This window comes from Hibiscus syriacus, unplaced genomic scaffold (genome assembly GCF_006381635.1).
Source record: "Hibiscus syriacus cultivar Baekdansim isolate YM2019G1 unplaced genomic scaffold, ASM638163v2 tig00112000_pilon, whole genome shotgun sequence".
Taxonomy (NCBI): Eukaryota; Viridiplantae; Streptophyta; class Magnoliopsida; order Malvales; family Malvaceae; genus Hibiscus; species Hibiscus syriacus.
Window position 1 is genome coordinate 91843 of NW_024063235.1, and position 17535 is coordinate 109377.

Here is a 17535-nt window from a genome sequence, read left to right on the forward strand (position 1 = left end):
AGAAAAAAATACTATAGGCTCAAAAGGGGACGCAAAGGATATATATTTTCTCCTGTTGTGAAGGGATAAAGAAAGAAATCCATTCATCATTTCATACATGTAAGTCTTCACAGAAGAGGTATCCCCAGGGGGATAGATTTTCAGGATTAATTCTATTCACATGAAAACAGTGCAATTAATGCATGATAGAATTATTTCGAATGAATTGTTTTTTCTGCTCCTTGCTCCCATCATGTCTCAATGTTCAGGCTCCCGGCGAGATGCCCCAAATTGTATCTTGGAAGAATGCTCATGTTCAAATGAACAACTCAATGCCTTGGGTTTTAATGGTAAGAAAGGTTATTTTTCTAAAAAAGACAGTGGTGTGATCTTATTGACTCAAAGAAAGGTATAAGTGTATCAAAAAGATAAAGGCAATGTTCAAAAATTTCAAAAGGAGGTAATGTCAAAATTTCGTCTTTTGGTAATGACCACGAGTTGTTTTGGGCAAAGAATCAAGGTATTTTATTCTGGGGTTTGAGACAGGGTAAGAAAGGTCTAATATTTCCATATGTCAAAAATCTATAATTCTTGAAGAATTAAAAGAATCATTAATTCATTTAATATTCGAAGAACTAAAGATTAAAAATTGTTCAATTGCTCCACCTTAGAAAGCAACATAAATTCAATCATTTAAAAGATTAAGAAAACATTAAAGATCAAAGACGTGTTCAAACAAAACAATCCTCTAAGTGCAAATGGTATATGCCATGCCCCCTTCTTCGGCAAGTACCTTACAGTTTTCAGATGAATGTTTGGGGCTTCTTATGTGGTAACAGCTAACAGCTTCAACATCGTAGCCCTTAGGATATGAAGATTCTTTTCTTAGATCATCCTGGCAGGCTTTGTCCTATAATCAGCTGATCAGGCTCCCACTGTATTGTTTTCAGTTTTTTTCTTTTGATGTTACAATCTTGCTTTCATGTGGTGTCATGTGGTTAAAACCACTTCATCGAATCCCCCATGAAGAAATTTCATGTTTATGAAAATGCTTAAAAAAGAAATGTAGATGCACAACGCAAAATGAAAAAATTACATGAAATGTTCGATGCATTGATCTAGAAAAGTGCCCATTATTATAAATAATCCTTATTTCGACAAAAATGTTTTATCTTGTAAGAGACATAAAAACAATCAAAGGTACATTCGAACTAAATCCTCTAGACCCCGAACAACTTTAAGCAGGTTGACAAGTCTTCTGTTTTTATCTGTCACTGGTTGTATGCCTTGTTGGACCACTCCAGCTTCCCTTGCCAGGCCGTGTAGATGGCGAGCTGCCTTCTTTACTTGATCTAGGAAATCTCGGATGACTGCTTCTCTGGCTTTCACCCTTTGTTGTACTTGCTCCCAACGGAAACGCCACTGCAAACCCCCGTCGAAGGGCACTATCTGAAGCTCACTCGCTTGCTTTTTGAAGCTATTATTTTACCATCTTTCTCATGTTGTTTCTCTAGATCAACCATTTGGATTCTCAGGCGTTGGATTCTCAAGAGTTATCCTTGACTTTATCTTGGTACCCCTTTCTCAAGTCTTCAAGCTCAAAATAGACTCTTTTCTGCTCCCTTTCCAGTTTGTCTGCTCTATCTTTCTGAGAATCGGCATCTAGTTTCCATTGATAACGTTCATCTTCAAGTTCCTTAACTCTTTGTTTCAGCTCATTATTCACAGTTTCAAACTCTGCCTTGACTATCTCAAGTTCAGAAGGGACAGGCCTGAAATGTTCCTCCATGGTCCGGGTGTCTTCACAATCTGGCATCGGGATGCTATCATTCTTTCTCAATCTTTGCCACTTCGTATAATCCAGAGTAAGCATATCTCTGGCAGCCACGACATCCATCCGGGATACTTTCTTCCATGACTCGACTGCCTCTTTGATCCTCTTCTTATAACTGTCACCGTGATACACAAACTCTGATGTAGATAATTTGTATGTTGATGGTATAAACTGATGTGCCCCATACTGTCTAAGTGCCAACAACGGAGTATACCCAACTACACCCCAAATTCTAAGTAAGGTCATAGTGTCAGAATCCCCAAATCGGAAAAGAACGTCACTGAGGAACAACCAGGAGGCTCTCCAAGTAATATCCCGATCCTGAAGATGAGTGAAGACCTTCATCCATTCTTTCTTCGAAGCGCCTTAATGCCATTTCATAGTGATGAACTCTCCCAATGGTGAATAGGTAGTGCTGAATCGGCGGTAGGCAACCCCGTTAGTCTTCCAGAAGTGGCTGTGAATCCAGACTTGAAGGAGCTGAACACATCTAATGAACCTTCCTCCACCAGTTCTTCTGCAATTATTAAGAGACCAAAAGGTCTCGGCTAAGATGGTCGGCGCTGGGTTGACTCGCCTTGGAAGTTGTTCAAATAGTTCTACTACGGCTGCATCGATGCACCTCAAGGTATTCGGAAAGATAATCAAACCGTACAGACCCAGTGCAAAAAGATCTATAGTCTTCCATTCATCAGGGTGGTTCTTCATTAGTTGCTTTATATGGATCCACTCGATTCATTCCCCGTTACCTTTATGTCGAAGTTGATCAGCCACCCATTTTTCATCAACCCCTGCAATCTTAGCTAGACCATTCTTGAAAGGCTGACTCTTGATGTGTTTGATATATGCCCTCTCGCAGTGCAGTAGGGTAGTATACTCCTCGATGGTAGGTACCATGTCCTCTTGGTTAAAAGTGAAGCAACTGTATCCCGAGTTCCAGAATTGAACCAAGGCTCTGATTAAGGGCTCACCGGTCTTAACATGAAGCAAAAGTGCAATGTCACCATACCGCTGACTGAACTTCTGTTTTCGATCATTCTTCCAACTGTCCCAGATGTCTCGAAGTTCTTGCATATTGTTCTATTTTAGGCTGATAGAGGGATAGCTAACAAGCTCTGACACATAACTTCCTTGAAGACTGTCTCCCTTTTCTTTCTGAGTCTTTTCGGACCATAGTCGTACTTCGGGGTTTTTAATCTCCTGTATTACAACACCTTTGTCCATTAATGCAGATTATTTATGGTTAACGAACACAGGTTTTGGTGGATCAACACCTCTTTTGAATGATGCAGATGATGGAAATAAAATAAAAGAGAGGAAAAAATGAAAAGAGTTAGTAAGGTAAAGATAATAATCAAAGCAATCATAAAAGTCCTACCCCACATGCTTATTATTCCTACCCGGACATGATCTCTATCCCGCAAGTTGATTTTGAACAAGTCCTAACCGCATAAATTTCTAGTTCACATGTTTTGAACAGAAAGTAAAGCTGAAAATAATTTCGGCATCCTAAGGTTTAAAACGAGGTTTTGGGGTGGGCCCTAACTCCTTATAGTCTCCGAGTTTAGGTTCTAAAAAAAAGTACTCGAGTTCTCATTACCGGTGCCCCCTTGGGCTTGCCAGACCCTTAGTCCTAAACCCATCACAGGCTTATGTGGACTAAGTTAAACTCGAGAGGACACATTCCCTTATGCCTGTACGGTGAATAAATTCACACGAAGACATAAGGTATATGAATCCTAAAGGCTACTTGCTAGGCCCGCACGGTGAATAAATTCACACGAAGGCGTCGCTTTCACCCCCACTTAAAACAGGGTTTGGAGCTCGGGTATAGAGCCTTAGATGAAAAAAAAACTTTCAAGGCTGAAATCATAAGAAAACGATTAGTCCAACTATTTACTCGAAAATATAATCAAAAGTAAGTAAAAAGGATCGAAATATTACCTTTTAATTTAACTTGTTATTTTTCTTAATTAAGACAACTGGAAATTACGTAGTACCGAAAGAGCGGTTCAAGGGTGCTAATCCTTCCTTGACCGTAACCGACTCCCGAGCCCGACATATTTCTAGATTTTCAGGATTAATTTCATTCACATGAAAACAGTGTAGTTAATGCGTGATAGAATTATTTCGAATGAATTGTTTTTTTTGCTCCTTGCTCCCAACATATCTCAATGTTCAAGCTCCCGGCGAGATGCCCCAAATTGTGTCTTAGAAGAATGCTCATGTTCAAATGAACAACTCAATGCCTTGGGTATTAAAATGTCAATTTTGAGTCTAAAAAGAAAATGGTGTGACTTTATTTGACTCAAAGAAAGGTATGGGGTGTATCAAAAAGATAAAGACAATGTTCAAGAATTTCAAAGGGAATGTATGTCAAAATTTGGTCTTTTTGGTAATGATCAAGGTATTTCATTTTGGGGTTTGAGACATGATAAGAAAGGTCTAATCTTGTCATATGTCAAAATCTATAATTCTTGAAGAGTTAAAGAATCCTTAATTCATTTAATATTCGAAGAACTAAAGATTAAAATTTGTTCAATTGCTCCACCTTAGAAAGTAGCATAAATTCAATAGTTTAAAAGATTAAGCAAACATGAAATATCAGTGACGTGTTCAAACAAAACAATCCTCTAAGTGCAAATGGTATATGCCATGCCCCCTTCTTCGGTTGTCAATGCCCCTGAATCCATCATGTTTTGGATCTTGCGCTTCAGCGCCTTATAATTCTCAGTTTGGAGCATCCTATGTGGCAACTATAAATAGCTTCAACATTGTAGCCCTTAGGATATGTGGACTTTTTTCTCAGATCATCTTGGCAGGTTTAATCGTACAACCAGCTGATTGGGCTCATTCGTTGTGATAGTTTTTTTATGATGTTACAATCTTGCTTCCATGTGGTGTCATGTGGTTAAAACCACTTCATCGAATTCTCCATGAAGAGATTTCATGTTTATGAAAATACTTAAAAAATGAAATGTATATGCAAAATGCAAAAATGCATGAAATGTTCGAGGCATTGATCCAAAAACATGTATGTTATTGTAAATAACCTTTATTGGGACAAAAGTGTTTTATCTTTTAAGAGACAATAAACATATTTAAAGGTACATCCGGACTAAATCCTCTAGGCCCGGAACCGGTTGACTAGTCATTTGCCTTCGTCTTTCACCGGTTGAATAACCTGTCGAACTGCTCCGACCTCTCTGGATGAACCGTGAAAATGTTGATTTTTTTTGTATTGGTTCCCAAAAAGTATCGAATGACTTCATCTCTGGCTTTCATCCTTTGCTGAATCGGAAATTCCATTGAAATCCTCCATCAAAGGGATTATTCGAAGTTCATTTGCTTGTTTCTTGAATTTGTCGACAGTGACTTGCCATCTTGTTCTTGTTGTCTTTGAATGGACTCTCGAGGTCAATAACATTTTTCTCGTCTTGCCCCAGCCACCTTTGTCAACCCATTTTTGAAAAGTTAACTTTTGATGTACTTGATTGTGGACACCATGAATGTGACACATAGTTGTCTTGCAAATTGTCCTCATTTTCTTTCTGAGCCCTTTTCGAACCATAGCCGGACCCCTGCGTTCTTATCTCTTGTATTACAACCCCTTTGTCCATTAATGCAGATTATTCATGTTTTAACAAACAAGTTTTTGGTGGATCAACACCTCTTTTAAATGATGCAAATAATGAAAACAAAATAAAAGAGAACAAAAGTAAAAAAAAGTTAGTGAGATAAATCAAAACAATAATAAAAACGAAAAATCCTACCTCGCATGCTTTAATTCCTACCCGGACATGATCTCTATCCCGCATGTTAATTTCACACAAATCCTAACCGTATATTTGTCTAGTTCGCATGCTTTGAACAGAAAGTAAAGCAGGAAATAATTCCGGCATCCTAGGATTTGAAATGAGGTTTTGGGGTGGGCTCTAATTCTCCATCATCTCCCGGTTTAGGTTCTAAAAAAAACGGTACCCGAGTTCTCCTTATTGGTGCCCCCTTGGGCTTACCAGACCCTTAGTCCTAAACCCATCACAGGCTTGTATGGACTAAGTTAAACTCGAGAGGAAACATTCCCTTATGCCCACACGGAGAATAAATTCACACGAAGGCATAAGGTATATGTATCCCGAAGGCTACTTGCTAGGCCCACACGGTGAATAAATTCACACGAAGGCGTCACTTTCACCCCACTTAAAAGGGTTCGGAGCTCAGGTATAGAGCCTTTGGATGAAAAAGTTTGGAAAGCTGAAATCATTAGAAAACGGTCAGTCCAACTATTTACTCGAAAAAAAATATAACCAAAAGTAAGTAATAAGGATCGAAATGTTGCCTTAAAATTCAAACTTACCCTTTTCGTTAAAAAGACAACTGGAAATTACCTTAGCCTGACTCGCTTACCTGCTTCCCCAGCGGAGTCGCCAAGCTATCGCAACCGTCTTTCGATTGGGCCCCGGAATTGGACTTCGACTTAGGTAAATGGATTGGAGTCGCCACCGATCATTTATTTAAAACAAATGGGTTGATCGGATATCATATTTCTTACCTGATCGGTGTGTTGACAGATATGATCAAAGAAAATATAATAATTGGATGCTAATGTTGTTGGATGTGGATTTGAACGTACTTAAACACGTAATCTCCTCCAATCAAATTTAATTAGTTAATGATAAGGGATTTGAGGGGTTTGTTTATTGTTTAAGAAACGTATCAAGCAATTATGCTTAAGTGTATGTGTTGTCGATAACTAAGAAATATTCTAAACAGATATTACATTATGATCACCTTAGACAATTAAAAAAAACATATTGAAAAGGGGGAAAAAAGAAAAAGAAAAATAGAATATGCAACACCAAACTTCTTTGCATTTGTAAAACAGACAAACAAGAGAAGAAAGGTCCCGACAGAGACAAAACTTGGTTTCTAATTTCTATAAAAAAGAAGACATTTTCCGAAAGCAGAGAACATATCAATCATCTAACACTAAACTTACGAGCCAATGAAAGTGGGAAAGAATGGGAAATGAGATGATTTTTTTTCAATCTTAAGCAAAGGAAAGAAAGAGGGGAAAACAAATAAGAATGCACAAAACGTTAAAAACCTTACAAAATATTGAGGAGCTGCTCATCCAATCTCTGTTGCAACTCCTTGAACTTCATGGAAAGTTCCATTTTTTGCTTCTTATAGCTCTGCACCAAGTATTGCTTTCCTTCTATCACCTCCTTTAACTCTCCGACTTCTCTCCTCAGCATTTCGATTCTCTCCCCATCTCCCCTTCCCTTCTCAGGAAACTCCAAGTTAGTTTTGATGTCGAGAAACCTGTTGTCATGGCCATTTCTTATGTCAGATCACAGAGCTGTAACTGTTGAAGTCTGCTCGTTCGTCCTGACATGTCCTACGCAATGATAGGCACTTGACTTCCTCAGCCTTTGGATTTCCCTCTCAGAGTCGAACAAGTCTCTGTTTGCAACATCCAGCAGTGATTGTAAATGACTCGAGTGTGCCATTTGAGCATTCAATGAATTCTGAAGCTTCGTAATCTGATCCTGCATCTCCAGAATCATATCATCCCTTCTCTTCAAATGTTGTCTTAGTTTCTGTATCACTTCCCGCTTGCTATATATGTCGGAGCCTGATTCTGAGACACATGGTGACTCAGAGCAGTTGTGATAGAATGGCTTTGGAGGCAACTCAAGGGTATCGGCAGATGACTCCCACATAACACCATTATCCTTGTTGAACTCGGCGGTGGGAAATGTTACCAGAGGGAGAGTAACTTTAGATGGAGGCAGCAAGTGGCCGTTAGGCAGGCGCTTCCCCCACATGCTTTCAGCTCCTGTTTCCAACCAAACTTGAATAAGAAACCAACATGTAGAAACAAATATAAAAAACCGCATACACCAACACCTTAACTTTCACATCAAAAATGACAAAGCATTAGAGTGCTATGTTGCTCCATTTTTTTGTTTTGTTTTGTGAAGTACCTATATCCATCACATTTTCATATATAGGTATAGTCATATAACCTCCAAGGATCCACCAACTAGGCAACTACATGGAAAAACATAAAAACAGGGAACACATCCTTGTATCCGACACAAAGTGTATCAATATATGACTAGAAAGTCAGAACTAAGAACAGCAAGAACTTGAGTGCTATTGAGAACTCCAAAGGTCCTTGTCTCCCAATATGAAGAGTAATACGGAAAAGGCCAAAGGAAAATATAGATGCCACAACCAAAATTTCAGAACTATGATGAATGATATCTCTCCCATTTTTCTTAATTACCAGTGTCAGTCACATATCAACACTTCAAAGCTCAAAAGGATATGATAAAAACCTGAAAAGAAAAAACAAAATCTGCCAATTATTGATACTTGAAGGTGAGTGATTCCATGTCAGGATGGTATTTTGCAAAAGGTTCTTTCCTAAAGGAAACCGAGGCTTTGTTTCTTCACTTTCAAGCCAATACGTTGATATGTACACCGAAAAAAGTGGATCGGGAAGATAATAATGGGATTTTCGACAAGTCTTTCTTCATTTCTGTCATCCTGCTCCAAAGATTCTAACTAAATCATAGAAAGGTGAAAGCTAATGCAATTACTTATAAATTAGCTGCTTAACACCTGAAATGCAGTTGAAACACCTATCATCTTCTTGTGTAAATGAATACATGTTTGAGTGTAAACGGCAACCTGAAGAACTCCTCTGGTCAGAAGTTCCAGTCCCTGTAACAAGCTTTAAATTCAGAAGTAGGTATGTATGCAATAGATATTATTGGAGATACAAATACTACTTTACCTTTCGATCTAGTAGAGTCATTATGCTGTTGCTTGGTGTCAAGTGCTTGCTTGAGCTTGTAACCAAATCGGATTGATAAAGCACTCAGCAAGGCACCACCAGCAATAAGAATCCAATTTGGCCCCTCTCCCTGAAATTTTTTTGACCTTGGACCCTAGACACCTGGCCACCTCTTGTATTCATTTTAAGAGCGAGGGGTCAGATGGGAAATCTCTGAATCATCCAAAAATGACCTGTTGTCAGAGTGCACCAAACTGCAATTACTATCCATTTAAAACAAAATTTAGATTAAATAGCATCAAGAAAACTGTGAGATCAACAAAGGACACACTATCTTCGCAAGAAACAAAAGGGTTTCGTGAATTGAAAGTGAAATAAACCACTAACGTAAAAATGCTTAAATTGCATGACTCTAAAATTTAAGGCAATTTGACATTCAAATAAGGAATCAATATTCATCATCCAAACATTCCCAGACTTCCTCTAGACATTATACATTTTTCACAGATTGTTGATTAGTGAAAGCTAAAATAGTATTTAGGCTCTTGAAGGTAAGCTTTTGTCACTGTAAATCGAGTCAATGACAACATTCGAGGTTAAAATCAAAACATATTTTTAATAAGATTGAGATGATATTCTCCCCATGCTATACTTTTTGACCCAAGCAGATTAACATGCAAGTAAGCTGTTCAACTTTAATATCATCCATGGTTAGTGTTAAAAGGGAAATATAAACATGATGAACATCTCCAGCACCAGAGCTAACTTACAAACACTAGAGACCATCTTAAAAATGGATGAGCCACACGTCATCATTCGACCAAAAATAAACATGCAAAAACCCAGAGTAACTTCATCAGTTAAAAAAGCATAATCAAGTTCCATAATTGCAAATTGGTAATCAGATCAATAATAAATCTAAGCAATTTTAATGACCAATCATAACGAAAGTAAACATATGCAATTAACAACACCTATATTATCGTCAGCTAAAATCAATTAAATGTAATTGTTCTTAAACTAACTTATCTGTTACAAAGCATTCATCAAATAACTTGGAAAGAATCAGCAAACGATTATATGTGAGATTAAGTTAAAATTAAAACTGGCCGAATACTACCTCAAAGCAGAAATAACAGTTCAATGGTCTAAAAAAAAGGCCATTCGACTACACTAGTTTCGATTTAAATCACCAAATTAAAGCAGATATCGCTATGAAGGTACAAATTCCATGTCGTAATATCAGAAACGATATAAAATTACAAGTTATCCATCTTTTTAACATTCGTCATTCTTCTCCTTCTATTAGTTATTACTTCAAACAAAACCTTACGCGGAGTAATCGGAATCAGCAGAAAAAGATGAGCGATAAAACCAAACTTCATTCAAATAGAAAATAGGGTTTTCTTCTACCGGGATTTGTCTTTAAACACTGCCACGGCGTCGTTTTCGAGAAATACTTCCCTCTATCACTGTTCGCCTCGCACGGTCTCTCTTTAAGCGAGCAAGAAGAAGAGGGTTCTATTCGAATGGCGGCTTTCGGCTATGGGTTGTTTTCCTTAAATTTTTTTATTAAAAAATTTTTTATTTTAACGAAAATTGTAAAATCGTTGAGAGTTTTGCAATGTCAGCATTAAACGTGTTGCATTTTGCCTCAAATTTTCCGTTTCTCTTCATGATGTTATATTTATTCATCATTTTCTTTTGATCCAGATTCCAAATGTTTTATTTGGGTAAATTTCGCATTTTCCTCATTAAACTTTTCTCTCTGACCTATTTTGTTCACTGAATCATAAAAGTATTCAATTTAATCATCAAGCTTTAGACATTGAATTTTTGTATTCATTCAACCGTTATTTCTCTAACTTTGTGTTACTTGTCATTTTATCATTAGTTTAAGGGTAAACTACATCAGATACCATCGAACTTTAGGCATTGCATTATTTATACCACTGAACTTTCATTTTTGTCAATTATGGCGCTGAACTTTGATTTTCGTTTTGTCGAGACGTTATTTTTTAAATATATTGTCGATTAAAAATCGAGATTTTGTAAAAACATTCACCTCGAATAATTTGAGACTTGAGTATTAAAAAAACAAACTCAGTTTTTGGAGCCACCACCAATATTTGATTAGGGTGTGATTGGGCACCCAAAAACATATTTGTCATTTTAATAAAACATTAATTTTAATTAAAATGATAATTTTATGGTCTGAATTAACAAAAAATAAGAGTTCGGGAGTCGGTTACGTATGAAGAAGGATTAGCACCCCCACAGCGCCTCAAACTGATACCTAATTAATTATTTAGTTGTCCTTGCAATAAACTTATACGTTCGACTATAATTTATTTTGAGATCCTTTTTATACACATACAAAATAAGAAAAAAAATAAAAAAATGTATACCAAACAAATACAATTTGTAATGCCCCGAATTACGAGTTAGGAGTTTCAGGTTTATTAGTTCAGGCCTTAGAATAATTTCCCCTAACCCATGAAGCTTTTGACCCAAGTGGCTTTTGATTTGTGCTTGAAATGAGCCCAACAAGTTTGATTTTGGATGCTTTTAACCTTAGCTCAAATGTGGGAGGAACAAGAGGGTAATTTACACATTTCTTTTTTGAATCAAAGTTGAATCCCATTAAATGAGATAACTTCATGTTCTGAATTCCCATCCTCTTTTTCATATCAACCTTGTCTCTTCTTCCTCTTCACTTTTTGTTCATATTTCTTCAAGAGCTAAGAAAAAAATAGGGAGCTTTAAGTTATTCATGCATTCTATTGAAATTCCAAGGTAAGATTCATCATCCCCATCCTTCAAGCTTTCATTCAAACCCACTTTTGAAAGTTTTAGTCAAGTTTCCCAAAAATGGGTTTTAGTAGGGGTTTAAGGAACCATGGGTTCTAGCAAGTTTTGTGGGTTTTAAGTTGTAATAAAACATTTTAGACTTCCTTTTAAGATTTAAAATGAGCTTCCAACTCATTAAAGCTCATTTTAATTAGTGCAAGAGTAGAGGCAAGGAAAAGCTTACCCTTAGGTGATTCAAGGGTGTTTTTAGTCACCTAAGCTCAAGGTAACACGATTCTGACTTGTCCATACAACATGTAGTTCATTGTATGTGCATTATTGTATGTTTAGTTCATGAAGCATGCTAGAGTAATTTTCATGGCAAGATTCGTATTTGTGTGCTACAAGCATGAAAAATAGTACCTTTTTACCTATAGGACACTAAATAAGATGTTAAACATGTTTGCTAGTCTTAGGTGAATTGTTGGGTGTGTCCTAAGCTTAAGCAAGTCATTCCCAGAAAAATGATAAAATCCAAACTTTTTGTTGTACAAAGGATTAATCCCTTTTCAAAAGGATTGATCCCTTTTCAAAAGGATCGATCCCTTTTCAAAAGGATCGATCCCTTTGGGAAAAGAACCGATCCCTTGAAAGAAATGATTGATCCCTTCGTTGTTTTGCTCGATGGAAAAGGATGAAATTGTATTCAATAGTGGTTTGAAGTGTTGAGGAATGTTATCTTGACCTCAACATGTTTGAATAAGTTCAGTTTGGTCCATTCATTGATTTGCTTAAATACTTAAACCTTTAATTTGGATATCATTGATATTAAACAACTCGACTAATAACGTTATGAAATAAAGTAACATAAAACTAATCTTTGTTTAATACTCGGGAAATGACTAAGGCAACATTATGATGTTTTTCTGTTATGTTATGTTATATTATGTTGATATCCGTATATCTTTTGTTTGGGTGCGCATCTGATGCACGTAAATTTTGGGTCATACCGATACGAATTCCAATGCATGTAAATTTTAAAATTGTACCTTATGCTCGATTAGGTACGAGATGTGAGCTTCCGATGCACGTAAATTCCAAACCTCCCCTGACCTCTCGAGGATTTGAGGTAGACTAATGGCTTTAAGTTCTGATGCACATAAATTTGGGTTCTTACCCTGAAACTATCACATTCTATATAGGCTAGTGTGTTTCCCAATATGCACGTAAATTCCTCCGACCAATTACTTGGCCTATCTTATGTTTGATATATACTTATGCATGATTATGGCTACATACCAACATGTTCATGTAATGAATGCATGTTGCATCGTTTAGTTATTTTCGTGGCACTAAGCTTGTGAGTTCAGCGTATGAAATATGTTTTTGTACGCAGGTTAGTAGAGGGGATTACTAAGGAGGCTATCACATTCATACATTTCAGACCAGAAGATTACTATAATATGACTTGAATTTATTTTAGAGGGCATGTATTCAGTATGGACCTTGTATAATCAACTCTATTTTGGATTTTTAAACTCTATGGTTATGTTGTACATATTTTGGAGGACTCATATATTTTGTAAATGTTGGATTTGACTTCCATTGCAAGTATGATTTATTCTGATGTTTACAATTATTTTCAAAGAAATTTTCAGATTGATCATTTTGATGGTTCCGTGCGGCATCGTAATCCACAGATCTTCAGGTCAGACTGGATTAAGGTGTTACATTTAGTGGCATCAGAGCATCAAGGATTAGTCATTCCTATGACCCTCGGGTCAAAGGCAGTAAGTGTCTGTGTGAGTGCATGTCCCTATAGTGTTAAGGGTAATTAAGATTCTGGAACGGTGATAATAACCTCTCTTTCCCCTTAAATTACAAATATTTGATATGACTGATGAAGACATCCCTAGTTATGAGGGACAAGAGGAGAGTCGTGCCTCTTTGGCTGGAGATTTTGATGACTAGTTTGCCCCCAATTTTGAGCAGAGTATACCTGCGGACGAGGGAGTCAACGAGGTGACCTTTTCTTCGTAACTCGACCTCGATTCTTAGAAAAATCATCCGAGCTATTTTGAATCTGTCTGTTATGCCACCTCACCCGTTTGTACCCTCAGTTCAGTCAACCGCGGTGCCTCAAGAGTCCCCGGTTGAGAGACTTTGTCATTATAGGACGATCGTTTTTTATGGATCTGGATACGATTACCCCATCTTCGTAGATCAGTGTCTTTGGGAGACGTTCCATACTCTTCATCAGTTAGACCTCGCTCCCGATGGAAATTTGAGGTGCATCACCGTCCTTCTAAATTTTGACACAATTGACTGGTGAGAGACTGTAGAGTTGGCGATGGAGCCAGAGAGACCCACCTAGGAGTATTTTTTGTTCAAGTTCTGTGAGAAATACATTGGAGAGACTCCCATCAATTATTTATGTGACTAATTTTTTACACCTGAGCTTACTTTGATTGAGGTTCACCGCTGTATGAGGTTTAAGGATGACCTCTATTTGTATATTCAGAATCAGTTAGTAGCCAATCCCCCTCGCATATTTGTATCTCAATCATCGTCAAAGAGGGCTCGCCCCCCAAAGTTCAGGAGATTATTGTTAAGATAATCTAGTGGAGCAGTTCAGAGTTCATATTACAAAGGTAGATCTAACTCCCGTAGGAGACCTTTGTCATCAGTGGGTGGTTTGAGTGCTAGAAGATCTGAGAGGGCATCGTCTCACCTAGTGTGTTTGACTTGTGGGTGTAGACATTTCGGGGAGTGTTATCAGATGATTAGCGGTTGTTTCAGTCGTGGATATTTAGACTACTATGTCAGGGATTTTCCCCGAGTGTAAAGTGTAGCCCTTGTATTTTGGTAGAGATCTGTACCTTCTATCAACTAGGTTGATGGTCATCGAGGTATGACAGAGTTAGTTCAGGGTAGTTTAGTAAGGGCGCTTCTAGATCCGAGTCCGTTCATGAGCCTAGAGTAGCCTCGTGCCAGTATGTGGTCAAAGTTTACAATGAGTTTAACATCACAGATGTGATTTTAGGTATATTCACAGTCTTATTTGTTCATGTTACTGCTTTGATAGATCCAGGTTCCACCCACTCCTATATTTGCTATGACATAGTCCGAGAAAAGATTATCCCAGTCTAGAATTTAAGGATAGGTGTTAGGGTATCTAGTCCCCTAGGATTAGACGTTTTGGTTGATGAGGTTCACTGTTGTTACACCTTAGAGCTCCAAGGTGAAGTGTTCTTAGCTGATTTGATGGATATTTTGTTTCGTGAGTTCGATGCAATTTTAGGCATGGATTGGCTTACCGAGCATGACGTGAATTTGAGGTGCAAAGTGTAATGGCTTAAACTTCGTAAGGACGATGGGACCAAGGTAGTGATGACCAGTGGAAGTTCAGATTGCACTACCAAAGTTGTTTCGATAATTAAGGTTCAAAGATTGTTGAATCGGGAGTGCGAAGCCTTCTTGGCTCATTTGATAGATATGCGAGTTTTTGTTCTATTGATTAAGGACATTTGTACCTTTCGAGAATTCTTTAAAGTATTTTCATAGGATTTGTTGGGGTTATTGCCTGATCGTGAAGTTGAGTTCAACATATAGATTGCGACAGGTTCATCGTCAGTGTCCATTGCACCAGATCATATGGCCCCGAAAGAATTAAAGAAATTAAAGAATCAGTTTCAAGAGTTGTTGGATAGGGGTTTCATCATACTGAGTGCTTTTCCTTGGGGACCGCCAATCCTATTTATGAAGAAAAAGGATGGATATATGAGGTTGTGTATTGATTACTGATAGTTGAATAAGTTAACGATCAATAACTGTTACCCGTTTCCCCAAATTGACAATATGTTTGATCAAATTAGGGGCGTTTGTGTGTTATCCAAGATCAATTTGAGGTATGTATATTATCAGTTGAAAGTTAAGGATACCGACATTGCCAATACCACTTTTAGGACAAGGTATGGCCATTACGAGTTTCTCGTGATGCCATTTAGACTCACCAAAGCCCAGACGATATTCATGGATTTGATGAATCGAGTTATGCACCCTTATTGGGATCATTTTATGGTGGTTTTCATCGACGAAATCTTTGTGTACTCTCAGTCTGAGAAGGAGTATGACCAATTTCTCTGTATCATTCTATAGATGCTTAAGGAATGTTAGTTGCATGCTAAGTTTGGGAAGTGCAAATTTTGGTTAACCGAAGTGGAATTTTTGGGTCATATAGTAGTATTTGATGGTATCCAAGTAGATCCCTTAAAGATTAAGGTAGTCTTAGACTCAGAACCGCCTAAGATTATTATCGAGGTTCACATCTTCTTAGGCCTTGCAAGATATTATCATCGTTTCGTCAAGGGATTTTCTATGATTGTGGCACCGATGACCAGGTTACTTCATAAAGGGAAAAGTGTCAAGAGAGTTTTGACATGTTAAAAGAAATCCTCACGCAAGCCCTTGTTCTAACACAATTGAAGTATAGAAAGGACTTTATAGTAATTAGTAATGCATCACTAAATGGTTTGGGATGCGTTCTGATACAAGAAGAAAATATGCGGCTTATGTGTCTCGTTAGTTAAAGCCACACGAGCGAAACTATGTTACGCACGATTTGGAGCTTGTCGTAGTGGTTTTCACGTTGAAGATTTAAAGAAACTACTTATTTGGGGAGAAATATCACATCTTCACTCACAAGAGTCTTAAGTATTTGCTCACTTCGAAAGAGTTGAACTTGAGACAACAAAGATAGGTAGAGCTTTTGAAGGACTACGATTGTGTAATCAATTATCACCCAGATAAAGTGAACGTTGTGGTAGACGCCTTGAGTAGGAAGATCGTAGTAGAGTTGAGAGCTTTATTAGCGCATCTAAGTTTTTCAGATTCGGGTTGTATACTAGCCGAGTTAAAAGCTAAACCTGGGCTAGTAGGAAAAGTAAGAGGTTGCAAGATTCAAATGACCGATTGAAGACTCGAGTAGAGCAAGTCCTCTGAGGTGAGGCTCCAGGTTTTAAACTCCGCGATGGATGCGTATTGTACTTCTGAGGATGTTTATGTGTGACGTCCAATAGACAACTTTGTGACAAGATCCTTCATAAGGTGCATTTTATTCTCTTCACTATTCATCCACGAAGCAATAAGATGTACCAAGAGCTCTGACCATGGTATTGGTGGCCATGCATGAAAAGGGAAGTGTCTGAATTTGTTGCCAAGTGTCTAGTGTGCCAACAAGTTAAGGATGAGCATCAGGTCCCCTTTTAATTATTGTAGCCTATTCATATTTTGGAGTGGAGATGGGAGAGAGTCACGATAGACTTTATAATCGGTCAACTGATGATGAGGTTTCGATATGATGTCGTGTGGGTCATAGTAGATCGATTGATAAAAAAATACTCATTTTCTTCCGGTTCAGATGGACTTCACGTTAGAGACATTAGCGCAGTTGTATGTCCTTAAGATCGTGAGGTTATATAGAGTCCCCATTTCAATCATATCTAACATAGATTTGCGTTTTACCTCTCGATTTTGGAAGACCTTGCATGAGGCTTTGGGCACTAAGCTACATTATAGTACCGCCTTCCATCCTCAGATAGATGGACAATCCAAGCGGGTCAATTAGATTCTGGAGGACATGCTCCGATGCATCATATTAGATCTGGAGGGTAGTTGGGAGGATCACTTACCTTTGGTGGAGTTCTCCTACAACAACAATTATCAAATAAGTATTCAAATGGCCCCATATGAGGCTCTTTATTGGTGCAAGTGGATAACTTCTTTGTGTTGGACATAGCTTAGTGAGGGTAAGATAATAGGCCCTGATTTGATTCGAAAAACCAAAGAAAAATTTTAGGTTATCCAGAGTCGTCTAAAGGAGCTTTCGACATGCAAAGATCGTATGTCGATTTGAAGCACTAGGATATTGAGTTCGAGGAGGGAGACAAAGTGTTTCTCAAAGTCTCTCCATAGAAGAATGTACTCCAGTTTGGGCACAAGGGTAAATTGACACCATGATTCATCAGACCATACAAGAATTTAGAGAGAGTTGGGCCAGTGGCTTATCATTTGGCGTTACCTTCAGAGCTCGAGTGCATTCACAATGTGTTCCACGTCTCTATGC

The 17535-nt window shown here is 37.8% G+C and overlaps 1 pseudogene; it reads right to left on the reverse strand.

The window, feature by feature from the left end:
• Window positions 1-6898: 6898 nt before the first annotated feature.
• On the reverse strand, window positions 6899-17206 carry LOC120174032 (annotated as a pseudogene).
• Between the last annotated feature and the right edge of the window lie 329 nt (window positions 17207-17535).